The sequence below is a fragment of the Glycine max genome, chromosome 5, assembly GCF_000004515.6.
Source record: "Glycine max cultivar Williams 82 chromosome 5, Glycine_max_v4.0, whole genome shotgun sequence".
In the NCBI taxonomy this organism is placed as follows: Eukaryota; Viridiplantae; Streptophyta; class Magnoliopsida; order Fabales; family Fabaceae; genus Glycine; species Glycine max.
In genome coordinates this window covers 24,448,342-24,469,652 of record NC_038241.2, presented here as the reverse complement: position 1 = coordinate 24,469,652, position 21,311 = coordinate 24,448,342, and the positions used below count along the sequence as shown (strand labels likewise).

Below are 21,311 nucleotides of genomic sequence, written 5' to 3'. Positions count from 1 at the left end.
CCACGAGTTTGGAGCCATGCGTAGTGATTGCTTAATGCAATTCTCCATTCTCTACACCTTTTCGGAGCCCCATGAATTGCGTTTTCGTTCATGCATCCTCCGCCCACGAGTTTGGAGCCATGCGTAGTGATTGCCTAGTGCAATTCTCCATTCTCTACCTTTTTTCGGAGCCCCATGAAATGCGTTTTCGTTCATGCATCCTTCGCCCATGAGTTTTGAGCCATGCGTAGTGATTTCTTAGTGCAATTCTCTATTCTCTACCCCTTTTCGGAGCCCCATGAATTGCTTTTTCGTTCATGGAACCTCCGCCCACGAGTTTGGAGCCATGCGTAGTGATTGCCTAGTGCAATTCTCCATTCTCTACCCTTTTTCGGAGCCCCATGAAATGCGTTTTCGTTCATGCATCCTTCGCCCACGAGTTTTGAGCCATGCGTAGTGATTGCTTAGTGCAATTCTCCATTCTCTACCTTTTTCGGAACCCCATGAATTGCGTTTTCGTTCATGCATCCTCCACCCACGAGTTTGGAGCCATGCGTAGTGATTGCTTAGTGCAATTCTCCATTCTCTACCCTTTTCGAAACCCCATGAATTGCGTTTTCGTTCATGCATCCTCCACCCACGAGTTTGGAGCCATGCGTAGTGATTTCTTAGTGCAATTCTCCATGCTCTCCCCTTTTTTGGAGCCCCATGAATTGCGTTTTCGTTCATGCATCCTCCACCCATGAGTTTGGAACCATGCGTAGTGATTGCTTAGTGCAATTCTCCATTCTCTACCCCTTTTCGGAGCCCCATGAATTGCGTTTTCGTTCATGCAACCTCCGCCCACGAGTTTGGAGCCATGCGTAGTGATTTCTTAGTGCAATTATCCATTCTCTACCCCTTTTCGGAGCCCCATGAATTGCTTTTTCGTTCATGCATCCTCCACCTTCGAGTTTGGAGCCATGCGTAATGATTGCTTAGTGCAATTCTCCATTCTCTACCCTTTTTCGGAGCCCTATGAATTGCGTTTTCGTTTATGCATCCTCCATCCATGAGTTTGGAGCCATGCGTAGTGATTGGTTAGTGCAGTTATCCATTCTCTACCCCTTTTCGGAGCCCCATGAATTGCGTTTTCGTTCATGCAACCTCCGCCCACGAGTTTGGAGCCATGCGTAGTGATTTCTTAGTGCAATTCTCCATTCTCTACTGTGGCGTCCCTAAATTAATGACTGGTTTAATAGAAATAATTTAAATAACAAAAACCATGGTAAATTTTTTTTTTTTTTTTTTTTTCTTCTTTCTCTTTTTTCATTTCTTTCTCTTTTCACCATAACTAGGGTTAGAAGGTAAATCCTCACTATAAAGTCCTGAATGGCCAGTTCACAACTCTATTCGGAGTCATTTCTTTCTTACCGCTCATAATTCTCTAAATTATTTTGCTGTTCCAAAAGGAAGAATGTACCAGCCATTACTTTAGGTCGTCACATGAAAGTAAAAGGATAAAGTACAGTCGGTAAATTCTTTTACAAATGAAGTTGCTAATGCTTTCTTTTCAAATAACAAGATCGATCATAAATGCAATCATCATTTAAAGCTGTCCAAAATATGGGAGTTTTACAAAATATATAGTGTCATCCAGAGCAAAGGTGTCCATAGTGGTGGCTTCAGCCACATGTATACAATCATCAAATGCCTATACATCAGGTCTACCCATACAAAAACAAAAGAGTAAACCTAACAGTTAGTCCTAGATACACCCACCCTCAAAATATACAAAACAAATCCAAAAAGCTGTCCACTAGGATGAAGAGCCTCCGCTGATCGCCATCTCCCTCGGGCCGCTATCCTCCGTAGAGTCTGCCTCAGATGCCGACACGACTTCCTCGGGAGAATCCACCTCAAGAAGTGGATCCTCATCACCCTCTAGAAAGTCAAGGGCATCCACAGCAGGCTCAGGAGGTAGCTCCTCCAGGTCCTCCTCAGGGTCTTCCTCGGATGACGTTACCTCGATCAATTGAACGGGCTCCACTAGACGATATGGTGTAGGCGTGGGTAGTATCCACTCCACAGTGCGCTGAAGCGTCCGTGCAGGTTCATCTGGATGCACCAAAGAAGTAGCCGTGAACCGAATGGTGCCCCGAAATCGGCACCTCGTGTTGCCTTCGAGGGTCTCCCAAGCTCCCTCTAGGCACTCCATCTCTACTCGATCACGAATTAGCTGCGCCGCCATCACGATCTACAAGAAAGAAAAGAAAGGGGTAGACTCTTTCACAAGAATCTAACTGCGCTACACACAATGCATCTCATAACCACTACATGACGTTAAAAGGAGTATCTTGAGGCTTTTCATCTCTGGTAATCGATTACACAACCTTGGTAATCGATTACCAGAGGCTAAACTTGAATTACACAACCTCAGGACATGAAATATGCAATAATACACTGTGTAATCGATTACACATGCCTGGTAATCGATTACCAGTGACCCATTCCTCCGTGTAATCGATTACACAGGCTGGTAATCGATTACCAGAGGCTCCCTAAGTTTCCTGACTTCGTTTTCAAGCCTGGTAATCGATTACACCCCTTGGTAATCGATTACCAGAGACCATCTTAGCCTCCTGTCCTCAATTTTAAGCCTTGTAATCGATTACTCACCCTTGGTAATCGATTACCAGAGGCCACAATCCACATATTACACAAAATTCACAGCTGGCCAGCCACCACAAGCCTCCTTGCTTTGTGGTCTTGTTTTCCTTTTATCTGTTGACTGCCAGGAGCTCGCCTGCTTAGGTACATCACAGGTTCTCACTGACCGACTATGCCCGGGTTGGGTCGGGATTGGTCAAGCTTGGTTTTGGGCAATAGCACCCCACCTGACGTCCCCAAGGTCTCCTGACCCCCGCGACATATCTCCAGGTACCACTCTGTGGTCAACAATAAAAGCAGGAAGTTTCACCCTTCAACACTTCCTCATCTCAAGCTTGTAGGATTATGGGGTACCCATCACATGTGGTACTAGGTGGCGGTCGGGCGATGGTGCACAACAAGTTTTTCCACATCCACAATGCGCGCATAAGCCCACCATCCCCTGTTGCCCACCTCCAACTGAGCTCACGTACTCCCACGTAGCCCATATCCTCGTTTCTCTCAACACCGGGTCCCCATCAATCCTCCCAAGCTTCCACAACATCCAAGCAAAACAACATTCACACAGCACAAGCTTTCACAGCCAAGCAAAACAGAGCAAAGGCAGAAAACTCTGCCAAAACACCAACCAAAAATCACAGCTTTTACCACTCAAAGACCCCAGTAACAATTCCTTCGTTCCAAATTCGTTAACCGTTGGATCGACTCCAAATTTTTACTGGAAGTCTCTAATACATAAGCCTACATTTTGACCGTTGGGATCTACTAGTAAACATCCAGAACTCATTCTGCACTGCTCTTTCCACAACCAGCAAATGCCTAGTATTTTTCTGCACTTGTGCAAAATCCTGCTGCACAATTTCACAGCAAAAATCTGCACAAAATGCAGATTTCGAAAACCACACTTCCCCTCATCCAATCTTGCCCAAATCAAATCCTACAAGTCCCAAATCATGTATCAATCATGTCTAAACCAAGGTCAAGCTTCAAACCACAACAACACAAAATCTAGGTGTCCAAAACCCCTCAATTCAATGGGTTTTCTAGGTTTGAAAAGTGAAATTTAGAATGAGGTAAATTTGAGGCAAACTCTCACCTCACACCAGTCCATAACATCCATTTAGACTTGTTCAAACTGGATTTACACCTAAAATCTCACCGAATCAAAATTTGGCTCTTCAACACCCAAATTTGCCCTAGCCATGGCTCTTGTTCACTTTGGTCATTTGTTTTTCTCTCTAGCTCAGCCTAACCTTTCTCACATGTTCTAAATGACATTTCAAGCTAGTATTAACTCACTCTAACCTCCATTTACCACAGAATTCAGACTTAGCCTTCCAACTCTCAAAGTCTCACTCTTTTTCCACTCATAACATCACATTCTCACTTTCTAGCCTTGGGTTAGTTCTACCCTTCATCTCTAACAGATTTCCATCAGCAATTTCAGCATATAAACATCACAAACATCATCTCAAAAACCCTAAAACAGGATGGGTATGTTTAACTCATCCAAACATGGCAATTTCAACAAGTTTTCAGCAAATGCCTTCACAAATAATCATCACACAGCAGAAAACTAACATAACCACCCATCATATCTCCCAAAACCCCATACCCACGAAATTTAAGAGAGAAAGAAGTCCACCCAAACCTGGATTTTCGAAGTCCCACTCGTAGCCACGCACTTCACGACTCCAAAAATGCTCTCCTTTCACGATTTGGGGCAGAAATGAGCACCAAAGGTTGAAGCTTTGTGTGGAGCTTCAATGGAGAATGAGGGAGAAGAAAGGCAACGTGAGGGAGAGGGAGAGAGAAGGCTTCTGCAATGTTTTCTGCTGAGTGAAGAGAGAGAGAGTTGCTTTTTGGTTTTTAAAAGGCTTTTTCCTCTTTTCTTATTATTTTATTCAAGCTCTGCCACATGTCCCTATTTGATTGGAGCAAAAAGGGCCCACTTTCTCTTTTTGACTGTGACCCATACTCAGTCACAAAAGTGAGAAAAATCTGACCTTTGAAACGCTAAAATCCTGCCTCGGTTTGCGTGCCGTTTCTCTGATTCCAGTTTCTCGCGTTTCTCTGCGTCCGTCGGGGCCAGTTTTCGAAAGCAAGCAATATATATATCAAAACGCTCAGAATAAAACCCCGAGCGTGGTTTAGAGGTTGGTTTCGTTAAATTTTAAGTCGCACGCAAAACGATGATTTTTAACTAATTAATTAAGAATTAACCCATAACCTCCCAGTTATGGATTTCTCTTCCTTAATTAGTCAAACCCGCGTATCTTGCCCCCGCTATTCCTACTTCTACCAAGAACATATATGCATATACACTGAATAATACTTATATATATATATAATCATTCAAAATACATCGTTTCCAAAAATTCCGGGTAGAAATTTCCAGGATGTTACATCTACCACTTTTTGGAGCCCCATGAATTGCGTTTTCGTTCATGCATCCTCCACCCACGAGTTTGGAGCCATGCGTAGTGATTTCTTAGTGCAATTCTCTATTCTCTACCCTTTTTTCGGAGCCCCATGAATTGCGTTTTCGTTCATGCATCCTCCACCCACGAGTTTGGATCCATGCATAGTGATTGCTTAGTGCAATTCTCCATTCTCTACCCTTTTTTGGAGCCCCATGATTTGCGTTTTCGTTCATGCATCCTCCACCCGCGTGTTTGGAGACATTCTTCATGATTGCGTATGGTGGACCCTCTAGTGCAATCCTCCATTCTCCAATGTGTTCTTCATCGTCAAGTGCGGACCCTCTTGACTCGGAAATGTGATATTTGTTATTTTCCCGATTGATTCCTTTGCCAAACGTGTATATTATATTATTGTTGTTTTTGTTGTTGTTTGTATTTTGTTTTGCGTTGTGCAGAAAAAAAAGGGAGTAGAGACGAGAGTCATCATGGACTAATCACAGAAGGGGTGAGACGGACGAAATCAGTGTCTTATCTTTGCTTTCCTCTTATCTCCGATAAAAGGTAAGTAAAGAGGGGCAACTGTCATACCCTAATTTCATCCGGGGATTATTACTTGATGACATGCAACCTTTGATTGGTTGTTTCAAGATACTTGGCACCCTTTGTTGCACAATATGTAAGTCTCGAGCTGCGCCGGAAGTCAAAAGGAAGCAGAGTTATGCGATCCATGAAATTCCGTAGTGTGGCGGAAACCAAAAGGAGGTGTTGTTGCGCAATCCGTGAGTTTTCGTAACTTCTTCGAAAGCTAAAAAGGAGTAAATACATGATCCGTAAGGAGTCGTAACCTTACAGAAAGAAAATAAGTATCGTTACGAAATTCGTAAAGTTTCGTAACGTTACGGAAAAAGAATCGCCAAAAAAATAGAAGGGGGGTGCATTTAGTAAAAAGGGGGGTACAAATAGCAATCAGGCCCACTTGGGCCTTCCAGATTCTTCTTCCAGAAGGTTGTTGCTTCTGGAGGAAGCAACCTTGCTCGCCTGGGCGAGCTGGGTGGCAAGCTCCTCCCCTATTTTGCTATAAATAGGGGGAGGAGTGTAGAGGGAAGGGTTCAGCCTTCTTGGCACTTCGTATTCTCTTAAATTTGCTGAGGAAAATTGTTTCCGTGAAGAAAATCCTAGCCGAGGCGCTTCCGTAACGTTTCCGTGAGTAATTACGTGAAGGTTTTCAACCGTTCTTCGACATCCATCGTTCGTTCTTCGCTTTCTTCGGTCTTCAACTGGTAAGTACCCCAAACCGAGCTTTTCAATTCATTCTATGTACCCGTGGTGGTCCCCATTTTGTTTCATGTATTTTTATTCTTGTTTTCATTTACTTTTCGTACCCCCTTTTGACATGCTTCAGTCATTTATTTAAGTCATTTCTCGCCCAATCAAAAAGTAAAATAAATTTCCACCGATCATTTGATTTGTAATATCCGTTAATTTCTGTTAAAATGAATTCCGACCGTTCGGTCGTGCCGTAACCACGTTGGAAATAAAAAAAGAGGTAAAATAATAATATAATAATCAAAAAATACCTTTTAGTAAAATGAAGCGAAAAAAAAATCAATCGGACGTTTTCTCTTTGGGATTTTTCATTCTTAATCGAATTGACTAATAACTAAAGTGAAACTAAGGTTAAAAATCAACCTGCCTAGTCAAGCTCGTCCACAAAAAAGTCACTAAAAAAGGATTTGAAAGTTTATTATCTCAGTTTTTTTACCAAGTAAAAAGGATCATTTTTAAGGTCCAACGCCTTAAAATGATCACCTTCCAAGTAAAAAGAATCATTTGATTCACCCTTAAGGAAGAACTACGTAGGTCTGATTTCCTCTTCGATGGAGGGTACGTAGGAGAAAGAGCCTCGCTTTTGTCGACCTCAAAAAAATAAAAAGAAATAAAAGTTAAGGTAACACAATTTCCACAATTCTAAAAAATAGGTTGTTGTCCTTTGAGACAAACGTGAGAGGTGCTAATACCTTCCTCAAACGTAAATACAACTCCCGAACTTAGAATTTTCGTTTTGACCGGTTTCCTTCGGTTTTTTCCGACGTTTTCCAAAAATAAACATTGGTGGCGACTCTGCGCATCTTTCCTCCTTTGGAAAGCACACCCGTGAGCCTCGCCTCGCTCGCCCGCAAAAGGGCATGTTGCGACACCACCACAGTAGAAAGAACTACAATAGATGGACGCACAACAAGTGGGAGCACAACAATAGAAAAACCTAGAGATAGATGGTCTAAAGAGGATAGAAGACAAGTACAATATAATTTAAAAGCCAAAAACATAATTACATCTGCCCTGGGAATGGATGAATATTTCAGGGTTTCAAATTGTAAGAGTGCTAAGGAAATGTGGGACACTCTACAAGTAACACATGAAGGCACAACAGATGTTAAAAGATCTAGGATAAACACATTAACTCATGAATATGAACTATTTAGGATGAATGCAAATGACAACATTCAAGACATGCAAAAGAGGTTCACACATATAGTAAATCATCTTGCAACTCTAGGGAAAGATTTTCAAAATGAAGATCTCATAAACAAAGTATTAAGATGTTTAAGCAGAGAATGGCAACCTAAAGTAACAGTCATTACTGAATCAAGAGATTTATCTAACATGACTCTTGCTACTCTATTTGGAAAGTTACAGGAACATGAAATGGAATTGTTGAGATTAAATCAACATGAAGAAAATGACAAGAAAAAAAAGGGAATTGCTCTTAAAGCCTCATCTTCAATCCAAGAAGAAAGTGATACGGAAATTGATCTAGATGAGGATGATGATCTTAGCCTTTTTGTAAAAAGGTTCAACAAGTTTCTGAAAGTCAGAGGAAGTCAAAGGCGACCAAAGTTTAAACCTAAAAGAAGGACATAAATTTCATCTTCTACTCCAAAATGCTTTAAATGCAATCAACCTGGACATCTGAGGGTTGATTGTCCTATCTTCAAGAAAAAGATGGAGAAATCTGAAAAGAAAAATTTTAGTGAAAAGAAAATGAAGAAAGCTTACATCACATGGGATGACAATGATATGGAATCTTCTAAAGATTCGGAAAATGAAGAGATAAACCTCTGTCTAGTGGCTAAAAGTTATGAAAGCGATGAAGAGGTAACATCTTCAAATAACTTATCCATTTCTTTTGATGAATTACAAGATGCATTTGCTGATTTGCATAAAGAGTCAATGAAACTTGCAAAGTTAGTTTCATCTTCTAAGAAAACAATTTCAGATTTAGAAAATGAAATTTCAAAATTAAATAAACAATTAGATCATCTTAGAACTGAAGTCTCAATTTCTAAATCAAATGAAAAATTTTATATCTCTACTATTTCTGACAAGAAAATATCTGATTCTTGTATGAAATTCTAATACTGGGGACAGATGTCGTACAGGATGTCACGACATCGCGCTTCAGAACATGCAGATTGTATATGACCGTATGAACAGATTGACCAAGTAAATAACACAAGAGAATTGTTAACCCAGTTCGGTGCAACGTCACCTACATCTGGGGGCTACCAAGCCAGGGAGGAAATCCACTAAAATAGTATTAGTTCGAAGATCTAACAGCCACTGTATACAACCTTCTCACCTAATCACTACCCGTGCAACTTCTACCTAAGAGCCACTCTTAGATAAGAGAACCCCTCTCACTCCCTCTCAATCACTCACCCGTGTTTACAAACAAATCAAAGACACACCAGAGATTGCTCTCTGAACAATAGAGATCAACTCTACACACTCAGGTCCAACACTTGATGTTAGGGTAACATCAAGGTGGCTCACAAAACACTCAAGTCCCAAAACTCACAAAATAACTCTTCAATCCCGGACTTGGTAGAAAACTCGTGCAGCCTTCATTGTTTATATAGCAGTGTGCGTATCTGGGCTGCAACAACTTGCGCTGGATAAGATCTATCATTCTCCTGAAAATCTGCACTTAAAGATCTAAAAGATAAAGTTTGATCTTTTAGTTTTTATCTTTAATCTTTAATCCCTGAACGAACTATTCAAGTTTGTAATTCGAACTTTAATTATCTTTTAATTCGTTCCTAAAGATAGATCGCCAAATCTGTTGCTAACTGCACATTAATCTGTTAAAGATATAACAGATTTATGTGTCCAGTATTTTCGGGCAGGATGTCCTGGACATCGTATCCGACATCGTGGATCCTGCAGCTTCAATTCTTCATTTGACATTTTATCTTGCCTTGTGCATTGTGCAGCCCAATCTGATTCCTTGACATAACGTTGGACATCATGTGCAGCAACTCCAGCTTTCCTTCATTGTCTAAGTGCTTATGTTTTAACAAAATTTTAGCCAATCTTTTAAAACTCAGTAAAGCTAAGCACTAACATTGTAGTTGTTGTGGAAAATATGAAAAAGAAATTAAAGATTTGAAAAACTCACTTGCAAAATTTTCTTTAGTAAAAATAATTTAGATGTCATATTAGGAAATCAAAGATGTGTCTCTAATAAGGCTGGAATAGGATATAAACCTGAAAAACAACAAAAATTTCATAAAAATCTCTTTGCTTCCACACAAAAATATAATTCTAGTTCTATCACTTGTTTTTATTGTGGAAGAAAAGGGCAAGGCACATCTACATGTTATTTTAAGAAAAACTACAACAACATTAAAATGATATGGGTCCTAAAAGGATCTTTAGTCTACACTAACACACAAGGACCCAATAAAGTTTGGGTACCTAAGTCAAAAACTTGATCATGTAGGTGTCTTTGAGGAAGGAATGATACATAGATAGCGGATGTTCAAAACATATGACTGGAGATGCATCAAAGTTTACACATATCTCTTCCAAGAAAAGCGGGCATTTAACTTATGGTGACAACAACAAAGGTAGAATCCTTGGAGTTGGTAAAATAGATACAAATTCTTCAAACTCCATTGAAAATGTTCTACTTGTTGAAGGTCTTAAGCACAACCTACTTAGTGTTAGTCAATTATGTGACAAAGGCTATCTAGTATCATTTGATTCTCAAAAATGTCTTATAGAACATAATCATGACACTAATATAAAGCATGTAGGATATAGAGTCAACAATGTATATATGATAGACTTAAGCCTAAAACTAGATAACAATCATTGTTTTCTTAGCAAAGATGATGATCCATGGTTATGGCATAAAAGAATTGCTCACATAAACATGGATCACTTAAACAAATTAATTTCAAAAGATTTAGTAGTTGGTTTTCCTAAATTAAAATTTGAAAAAGATAGACTATGTGATGCATGTCAAAAGGGAAAACAAACTAGAGTCTCATTCAAACCTAAAAATATTGTTTCGACTACTCAACCCTTACAATTATTGCATATGGATTTATTTGGTCCATCTAGAACTATGAGTTTTGGAGGAAATTACTATGCTCTTGTCATAGTTGATGATTTCTCTAGATATACATGGACATTATTCATTACTCATAAAAGTGATGCATTCCAAGCATTTAGGAAACTTGCTAAAGTTATACAAAACAAGAAAAATCTTAAGATTGCATCCATTAGAAGTGATCATGGGGGTGAATTTGAAAACAAAGATTTTGAATTATTTTGTGATGAACATGGTATTGAGCATAATTTTTCTGCACCTAGAATCCCTCAACAAAATGGAGTTGTTGAGGAAAAATAGGTCATTGGAAGAAATTGCTAGAACTTTATTAAATGATACTTCTCTTCCAAAATATTTTTGGGCTGAAACCATCAATACTGCATGTTACATCATGAATAGGGCCTTAATAAGACCCATTTTAAAGAAAACCCCATACGAGTTATATAATGGTAGAAAACCTAACATTTCACATCTTCATGTTTTTGGTTGCAAATGTTTTGTGCTTAATAATGGTAAAGATAATCTAGGAAAATTTGATGCAAAATCTGATGAAGGCATCTTTCTTGGATATTCATTGCAAAGTAAAGTATATAGAATATATAACAAAAGAACTATGAGTATTGAAGAATCCATTCATGTTTCTTTTGATGAATCTAATGCTATTCTGTCAAGAAAGAATATACTAGATGATATTTCAGAATCTTTAGAACAAATTCATATTCATGGACAAGATTCTAAAAGAAAAGGGAAAGGAAGCAATGAAGATCCTCCAGAAGAAGCCAAATCAAATGATGAACTTCCAAAAGAATGGAAAGCCTCAAAAGATCATCCCCTCGACAACATTATTGGTGATATCTCAAAAGGGGTAACAACTAGACATTCTCTTAAAGAATTATGCAATAATATGGCTTTTGTATCTATGATTGAACCTAAAAATATAAAAGAAGCCATAATAGATGATAATTGGATAATTGCTATGCAAGAAGAACTAAATCAATTTGAAAGAAACAATGTGTGGGAACTTGTTGAGAAACCTAAAAACTATCCCATCATAGGAACAAAATGGGTATTTGGGAATAAGTTAGATGAACATGGCATAATCATTAGAAATAAGGCTAGATTAGTTGCAAAAGGATATAATCAAGAAGAAGGTATAGATTATGAAGAAACATATGCTCTAGTTGCTAGATTAGAAGCCATTAGAATGCTCTTAGTGTATGCATCCATAATGAATTTTAAGCTTTATCAAATGGATGTTAAAAGTGCTTTTCTAAATGGCTTAATTCAAGAAGAAGTATATGTTGAACAACCACCAGCTTTTGAAATGTTGGATAAGCCAAATCATGTCTATAAATTGAATATGGCTTGAAACAAGCCCCTAGGGCTTGGTACGAGTGTCTAAGTAAGTTCCTTTTAGAAAAGGACTTCTCTAGAGGAAAAGTGGATACTACTCTTTTCATAAAGAGAAAATCACATGATATTTTATTAGTTCAAATTTATGTTGATGATATTATTTTTGGATCCACTAATGAATTATTGTGCAAGGAATTCTCTCATGACATGCAAAGTGAGTTTGAAATGTCAATGATGGGAGAACTTAATTTCTTTCTTGGATTGCAAATTAAACAAACCAAGGATGGTATCTTTGTCAATCAATCCAAGTATTGCAAAGAGTTAATCCACAAATTCGGCATGGAAAATGCTAAGCACATGGCTACACCAATGAGCACTGCTTGCTATCTAGATAAAGATGAAACTGATCAGTCAATAGATGTTAAGCAATATCGAGGTATGATCGGATCACTTCTTTATTTATCTGCTAGCAGACCTGATATAATGTTTAGTGTGTGTATGTGTGCTAGATTTCAATCAAATCCTAAACAATCACATCTTAGTGCTGTTAAAAAAATCATAAGATATTTAGTAGGCACTATGAACATAGGTTTATGGTATCCTAGAAATTCCACATGCACCTTAATTGGATATTCTGATTCAGACTTTGCCGGTTCTAAAACAGATAGAAAGAGCACAAGTGGAACTTGTCAGTTCATTGGATCTGCTCTAATTTCTTGGCATAGTAAGAAACAAAATAGTGTTGCTTTATCCACTACAGAAGCGGAATATATTTCTGCCGACAGTTGTTGTGCACAAACCTTATGGATGAAGCAACAACTTTCTGACTATGGAATTCTTCTTGACCATATACCTATTAGATGTGATAATACAAGTGCAATTAATCTTTCAAAAAATCCAGTTCAACACTCTAGAACTAAACATATAGAAATTAGGCACCATTTTCTAAGAGATCATGTTCTAAAGGGAGATTGTGTGTTAGAGTTTGTTGATACAAAGAATCAACTTGATGATATCTTCACAAAACCTCTCCCCAAAGAAACATTCTTCTCTATTAGAAGGGAATTAGGCCTTTTAGATGTTAGTGATTTAGATAAATAAGGATTGATTAATTGAATTATTTTTATGATTGATTGTTTGTGTTAAGTATGTTACTTTGCTTGATTTTGTTTAAATTCTTGTTATTATGATGGGTTGATGCATTATTGTGTGTTTGATGTTTGAATGATTGAATTAAATACATTTAGTAGTGATGATTAATAGTGTTAGATGTATTTAGCATAGACATAGGTATTTCTTTTGAGGAACTAGCCTAGTTAATGCTCTGGTAATCGATTATCATTCAGTGTAATCAATTACACAAGAACAGACAGCCTGTAATCGATTACCAGAAGGCTTACTACTCCTGTAATCGATTACCACACCTTGTAATCGATTACATCTCATCCTCCTCTATAAATACCTAAGAAACCAGTCACGCTGCACAGCCACACTCTCTTCCTCGTGCCTCCTTCATCCCTAATCTTCAAATCCTCATATCTTCCTCAATTCTTCACCAAAACACATCCCGTAAAGCCCAATCTTCCTCATTTTCACTCCTCTTTTGATTCCACCAATTGAAATTCACTAAAACATCATCAAATGGAAGAATCATCGATGAAGCGAAAGGGATCATCCTTCACCACCGCTGCTACTGGCCATCGCCGCTACGGACCATCTGAAGCACCCACAACACCTATCCATCCTTCCTTATCATCTCCAAGATCATCCACTTTGTTTTCTTCAGATGATCAACGTCTACAGTACCTTTCTCAATTTTCTTCTAGGATCATGTCATACCCTAATTTCATCCGGGGATTATTACTAGATGACATGCAATAAATGAAGTCTCGAGACGTCTCAGAAATCAAAAGGAAGCAGGCTTGCGCGATCCGTGAAATTCCGTAATGTGGCGGAAATCGAAAAGAGGTGTTTTTGCGCAATCCGTGAGTTTCTGTAACTTCTTCGAAAGCTAAAAAAGAGTAAATACATAATCCGTAAGGATTCGTAACCTTGCGGAAGGAAAGTAAGTATCGTTACGATATTCGTAAAGTTTCGTAACGTTACGGAAAAAGAATTACAAAAAAATAGAAAGGGGGGTGCATTTAGTAAAAAGGGGGGTGCAAATAGCAACTAGGCCCACTTGGGCCCTCCAGAAGATTCCTCCAGAAGGCTGTTGCTTCTGGAGGAAGCAATCTTGCTCGCCTGGGCGAGCTGGGCGGCAAGCTTCTCCCCTATTTTGCTATAAATAGGGGGAGAAGTGAAGAAGAAAAGGGTTCAGCCCCTTAGGCACTTCTCTCTCCCTCGAAATTGCTTAGAAAAATTGTTTCCGTGAAGAAAATCCAAGCTGAGGCGCTTCCGTAACGTTTTCGTAACATTTCCGTGAGTAATTACACGAAGATTCTCGACCGTTCTTCAAGATTCATCGTTCGTTCTTCGTTTTCTTCAGTCTTCAACGGGTAAGTACCTCAAACCAAGCTTTTCAATTCATTATATGTACCCGTGGTGGTCCACATTTTGTTTCATGTATTTTTATTCTCGTTTTCATTTACTTTTTATACCCTCTTTTGACGTGCTTAAGCCATTTATTTAAGTCATTTCTCGCCTAATCTAAAAATAAAATAAATTTCCACCGATCGTTTGAATTGTATCATCCGTTAATTTCAGTTAAAATGAATTCCGACCGTTCGGTCGTGCCGTAACCACGTTGGAAATATAAAAAAAGAGGAAAAATAATAATTTAATAATAAAAAAATACCCTTTTAGTAAAATAAAGCGAAAAATCAATCGGACGTTTTCTCTTTGGGATTCCTCATTCTTAAATGAATTGGCTAATAACTAAAGTGAAACTAAGGCTAAAATCAACTCGCCTAGTCAAGCTCGTCCACAAAAATAGGATTTGAAAGTTTATCATTTCAATTTCTTACCAAGTAAAATGGATCATTTTTAAGGTCCAACGCCTTAAAATGATCACCTTTCAAGTAAAAAGAATCACTTGATTCACGCATAAGAAAGAACTACGTAGGTCTGATTTCCTTTCCAAAGGAGGGTACGTAGGAGCAAAAGCCCTGCTTTTGTCGACCTCAAAAAATAAAAAAGAAATAAAAGTTAAGATAACACAATTCCACAATTCTAAAAAATAGGCTGTTGTCCTTCGAGACAAATGTGAGAGGTGCTAATACCTTCCTCAAACGTAAATACAACTCCCGAGCCTAGAATTTTCATTTTGACCGGTTTCCTTCGGTTTTCCCGACGTTTTCCACAAATAAACGTTGGTGGCGACTCCGCGCATCTTTCCTCCTTTGGAAAGCGCAACCGTGAGCCTCGCCCTTGCTCGCCCGCGAAGGGCACGTTGCGACAGTTGGCGACTCCACTAGGGACTTTTTTGTGAGTTAGGCCTATTTTAAGGAATTGTGGATTTGTGAAGCTTTGTGTGTGCATTTATTTGAGCTGTGGAAAATGTAAATAACTGTTGTCTATTTTGCATTCTTTACACTGCATTCTAAGCACCCACGGGTTTGAGTAAAAAAAGGGCCCTACACCCGGGTTCATGGGAATTTAAGGAGTGGAGGTGAATCTATCATCATGCTAGGTCTCCGACTTGCTTGATAATAGTGAAACCTCGTCTAGAGCTTTCTCTCTTTATAATGTGTTGTCGCTGGTATTCCATACCGCCACAACATTATTATCTTGAGTGATGATACCTCTAGAAGACAGCCGTGTGAGTTATGAATTGTTGGGGAGTAGTTATTAGAGACCCCTAGATATTGTCCTAGGTTCCCAAATAGGGGCAAAGAGTAGACACGCTCCGTGCCATTCGTTCTCATGCATTTTTGGTAAATAGCACTAGTTTATAGTTTTGCTAGTGATGTTTGGTTTCTTTGGAGTAATACGTAACCTTTTTAATGCTACGTTGAGGCACCGTCATGCCCAAAACGTAGCATTAAAATTGGATCTCTGCGGTCTCGTATGTGTGAATTACCCCTTTGTGTTGTTTTCTTTCCGTTTCATGCATACACATTGCATCATTCATGTCAGAGTCTTGATCCACCCCTTTTTAGGTAAAATGATGGGGACAAATCAAAACGGCAAAAGGTTTTATCAAGTCAAGGTTAAAGGTCTAGATGTCACTAGCCTCAAGGAATTGGGACGATTGATGGGACCCCTCCAAAGGCAAGCCTTCCGCAAAGTTTACGGGAAGATTCTAGATTTGACCGTAGCGGAGGTATTTACGGAAGTTGTCGTATCCCTCGCCCAATACTATGACCAGCCGTTGAGGTGTTTCACGTTTGGGGACTTCCAAATGGTACCAACTATTGAAGAGTTTGAAGAGATATTAGGATGCCTTCTCGGGGGGAGAAAACCGTATCTTTTCTCCGGCTTTCTTCCTTCCTTGAGAAAGGTTGCAGCTGTGATTGGAGATTCAGCAAAAGAGTTGGATCGCATGAAGCAAATTTGGAACAGCGTAGTGGGCCTGCCTCGGAAATACTTGGAAGGCAAGGCAAGGGACATGGCGAGCCAAGAGAAGTGGGGGCCGTTTGCGGATGTTTTAGCTTTGCTGATTTTTGGGGTTGTCTTCTTTCCGAACGTTGACGGCTTAGTAGACTTAGCCGCCATTGATGCTTTCCTCGCATATCACCATAGCAAGGAAAGCCCAGTGGTAGCTATCTTGGCAGATTTGTTCGACACCTTTGACAGGAGGTGTGAGAAAAACAGTGCACGGATTGTCTGTTGTTTACCCGCTCTCTGTGTGTGGTTGATTTCACACCTATTCCGACAAGACACGAGACACCCGTGTCCGCTTCAAAGCTATCGCTCATGCGCCGAAAAAGGAAGAGTCGATTGGGACCAACATTTGGCTGGGATAGGGGGCAACACGATCAATTGGTTTCCTCGTTGGAAGGAAGGCAAGGAAGGAGTTCTTTTCTCATGTGGGGACTATCCTAATATTCCACTGATAGGGACTAGGGGTTGTATTAATTATAATCCCGCACTCGCCATAAGACAGCTAGGGTATCCCATGAGGGGAGCGCCAACCGAAGAAAGTCTCTCGCCTTTCCTTGTGAGGGATGTAGGCGGGCAAGGTCTCAAGGTTATACAGAGAATCCACAAGGCGTGGAGGAGTCCATTGAGGAAAGACAAGGAGCTTAGAGGCATCCGAAATGGTGTCATCAGAGGTTATCATGGATGGCTAAGAATTCACACACGGGGCTTAGATTGGCTCTCCAAGTTGAAAGTTATCGATGAGGAGAACTTCGAAGCTCCGGAGGAAGATGAAGAAGTCCGAGCTCTAAAATTAGAGCTACGGAAGGCAAGACTCGCCAAGGAGAAGTTCAAATCAGTTGCTACACACATCCGGAAAGAGTGCACCGAGTAACAAGAGGAAAACGCAGCCACTGCAAGAGCCCTTGAACAAGAAACCAAAAGGGCCCGCAAGGAGGAATATGGATGATGTGCCATCATTTTCTTCTATTTTCTAAACCCTTTTTGCACCATTTTAATTACTGATTGGTCTTAATTGTCAATTAATCAAGCAGTTTTATTATTTGGGCTCATTTAGCTAATTTGATGTTTTTAATCTAATTTCAGGAATTAATGAAACATTGGGCTTAATCCGGATTTTGGTTATGGACTTGAAGAGGGCAAATTAAGCAGCGCTTACCTTAGTTAATTTCTAATTAGGAAATTTTGCAATTTTATTTTATGTTGTTCAGTGTTTATTTCGTTTTGGGCCAGAGTATTGTAATAGGGCCCAGTGACTTTGAGTGACTCTTTTTAAATAGCAGCCTTGGGATTCGTGCAAGGCATTCTGTTATGCTATTCATTATTCAGAGCTTTTGTTTTAGGGTTTTTGTTTTTCTGCTTAATGCTACTGTTCACGTAATGCAATTTTACGTTTTCTGTTCCTAATTACAATTTCGTTCTTGCTTCTTCTTCTACTCTCATTTACGTTTCTGTTTCATCTACGTTTCTGTTCATTTACGTTTTTGTTCATTTACGTTTCTGCTTCATGTTTCATTTGCGTTTTCTGTTTGAATCCATGGAAGGCTAGATTTTCTGGTGTTGTTTCCTTTTGAGGACGAAGCCTAACTCTCTTTGAGGTTTCGCTTGAAATGTGGTTCCCTGGCAGTTTTCCCTTCACCAGTTATCCCAAATTCGTGAATATTAATCAGTGCACGCTTCGTGTTCGATTAATTGCCTCTGAGCCTAACTTGCGTTCATGCTTAATGGACGAAGGGCTAACTGGTGTATGTGGTGCCTAATCACGTATTGATAACCCTAAGTTGATTTTCGCTTAGTAAATTGAAATAGGGTTGGATTAAGTGGTTGACTGTTAGGGACGAATTCTCCATAACCCAGGATAAGAGAATGGCTTCTGAATCAAAGGAAACAACCCGTTTTTAATATTAGTAATTTCGTATTCCAGTTTACTTGTTCTGCTCTTTAATCACAAAACAAACAAACCCCCCCCCCAATCGTTATTGTTACTGCAAGTATATTATGAGCATTTGGTTTGTCACTGCTCGTTGGGAAACGACCTAGGATCACTTCCTAGTTACTCCATTTTCATGTTTATTTGATTCGGGTACGGCCTCGATCAAATTTGGCGCCGTTGCCGGGGAGCAGTGTCCAAAGGTTCATAATAGCTAGCTAGTGTTGTGTGTTTAATCCTTTCGTGTTTTATGTTTAAATTGTTAGTATTGTGTTAGTATGTGTGTTAGTGTGTTTTAGTGTCCTGGTATTTTGTTTAATGTGTGTTCTGTTTCAGTTTTTCCATTAAGCGTTTCCCCTGTTTCAGTCTTGGGTGTTTTGCTGTGAAGATTGTGCTTGTGGCAAAAACAGAGTAGTAGTAGAAATCAATTAGAGACGGATTTTAGCGACCACCCATGCTGAATTATTTGAGATTTTTTGTTTTAGTAGCTAGGGTTGTTATTTTTGGCTGAATTTTTTTGTTGTAACTTCTTTTAATCCATATTTTGTGGGAAAAATAGCTAGAGCCTTTAGTTTGGTTAGATTTGAAAGTTCCAAAAAACTAGCAAATTTTGTGTTTGTCAAAACTTCAAACGGCCATAACTTTTGCTCCGGTTATCAGAATCGCAATTATTATATATGCATTTGGGGTAGAAAAAAATTTCCTACGCCGTGGAAGCCTGCCATAGGCTGGCTGAGGTCTCCATCGTCCAAAAAAAGCGATTCTGTCAAAAGTTTTTTATTTTTCAAGTTTTATTCACTTATTTTTCTTAACTTACCATTTTTAGCTTTCATAGTTAGACTTTGAATTTTTGTCTGAAATTTTTTGTGCTATCCTCTCATCATTTTATAAGGTTGCTCACAAAATTTCAAGTCATTTGGATATCATTTGAGGGTAGCTATAGTTCAAACCTACACCTTTATTTACATGATAAGGCAACTAGTTGTGTGCATGCTGAATGTAGTGTATGACTAGAGGTAATCCATCTGACTTACAACCCTTTGATCCTGAGATAGATAGGACATTTCATAGATTAGTTAGGCATCATTTTATACCTTTTGATCATTTTGAGCATTCCATTACTGGTGAATCTGTGCATTCTGTTATTGGTGATTTTGAACATCCTGATCTTGAGCATTGTAATTTTGAGCATTCTGATTCTGAGCATTCTGATTTTGCACATTCTGAGAACATGGCACAACCTCCACCCCGTGAGAGGACTCTAAGGGAAATGGCTGCACCTGATTTCACCTACGAAAGCTTGTGCATCCAATACCTTGATGAGGATGTCCCATATGTTCTTAAAACTGGACTGATTCATTTGCTTCCAAAGTTTCATGGCCTTGCAGGTGAAGACCCGCACAAACATTTGAAAGAATTTCACATTGTCTGCTCAACCATGAAACCCCCAGATGTCCAAGAGGATCACATATTTCTGAAGGCTTTTCCTCATTCATTAGAGGGAGTGGCAAAGGACTGGCTGTATTACCTTGCTCCAAGGTCCATCACGAGCTGGGGTGACCTTAAGAGAGTATTCTTAGAAAAACTTTTCCCTGCTTCCAAGACCACAGCCATCAGGAAGGATATCTCAGGTATTAGACAACTTAGTGGAGAGAGCCTGTATGAGTACTGGGAGAGATTTAAGAAACTATGTGCCAGTTGCCCCCACCATCAGATTTCAGAACAACTTCTTCTCCAATATTTTTATGAAGGACTCAGTAATATGGAGAGAAGTATGATAGATGGTGCCAGTGGTGGAGCCCTTGGAGACATGACTCCTGCTGAAGCCAGAAATTTAATTGAGAAGATGGCTTTCAACTCCCAGCAGTTTAGCGCCAGAAATGATGCCATAGTCATTAGAGGAGTGCATGAGGTAGCTACAAACCCATCTGCATCATCTGAAACTAAGAAGCTTGAAGGCAAACTGGATGCATTGGTTAACTTGGTAACCCAGCTGGCCTTGAATCAGAAATCTGTACCTGTTGCAAGGGTTTGTGGTTTGTGCTCCTCTGCTGACCACCATACAGACCTTTGCCCTTCCATGCAGCAACCTGGAGCAATTGAGCAGCCTGAAGCTTATGCTGCAAATATTTACAATAGACCTACTCAACCTCAGCAGCAAAATCAACCACAGCAGAACAATTATGACCTCTCCAGCAACAGATACAACCCTGGATGGAGGAATCACCCTAACCTCAGATGGTCCAGCCCTCAGCAACAACAACAGCAGCCTGCTCCTTCCTTCCAAAATGTTGCTGGCCCAAGCAGACCATACATTCCTCCACCAATCCAACAACAGCAACAACCCCAGAAACAACCAACAGTTGAGGCCCCTCCACAACCTTCCCTCGAAGAACTTGTGAGGCAAATGACTATGCAGAACATGCAGTTTCAGCAAGAGACCAGAGCCTCCATTCAGAGCTTAACCAATCAGATGGGACAATTGGCTACCCAATTGAATCAACAACAGTCCCAGAATTCTGACAAGCTGCCTTCTCAAGCTGTCCAAATTCCCAAAAATGTCAGTGCCATTTCATTGAGGTCGGGAAAGCAATGTCAAGGACCTCAACCCGTAGCACCGTCCTCATCTGCAAATGAACCTGCCAAACTTCACTTTATTCCAGAAAAAGGTGATGACAAAAATTTACCTAACAATTTCTGTGCAGGTGAATCTTCTTCCACAGGTAATTCTGAATTGCAGAAGCAGCACATTCCCCCTCTTCCATTCCCTCCAAGAGCAGTTTCCAAAAAAAAAATGGAAGAGGCAGAGAAAGAGATCTTGGAAACGTTTAGAAAAGTAGAGGTAAACATACCTCTGTTGGACGCGATAAAGCAAATTCCAAGATATGCCAAATTCTTGAAGGAGCTGTGCACTAATAAGCGGAAGCTTAAAGGAAGTGAACGGATTAGCATGGGCAGAAATGTCTCCGCATTGATTGGTAAATCTGTTCCTCAAATTCCTGAAAAATGCAAAGATCCAGGTACATTCAGCATACCT

General features: G+C 39.7%; 1 non-coding gene across 1 annotated transcript; it reads right to left on the bottom strand.

Annotated features, from left to right (window-relative positions):
- Positions 1-19,883: 19,883 nt before the first annotated feature.
- Positions 19,884-19,990, bottom strand: LOC113001787 (small nucleolar RNA R71). The gene has a single exon (XR_003267273.1). It is a non-coding gene; the product is annotated as a small nucleolar RNA R71 (small nucleolar RNA).
- Positions 19,991-21,311: the final 1,321 nt, after the last annotated feature.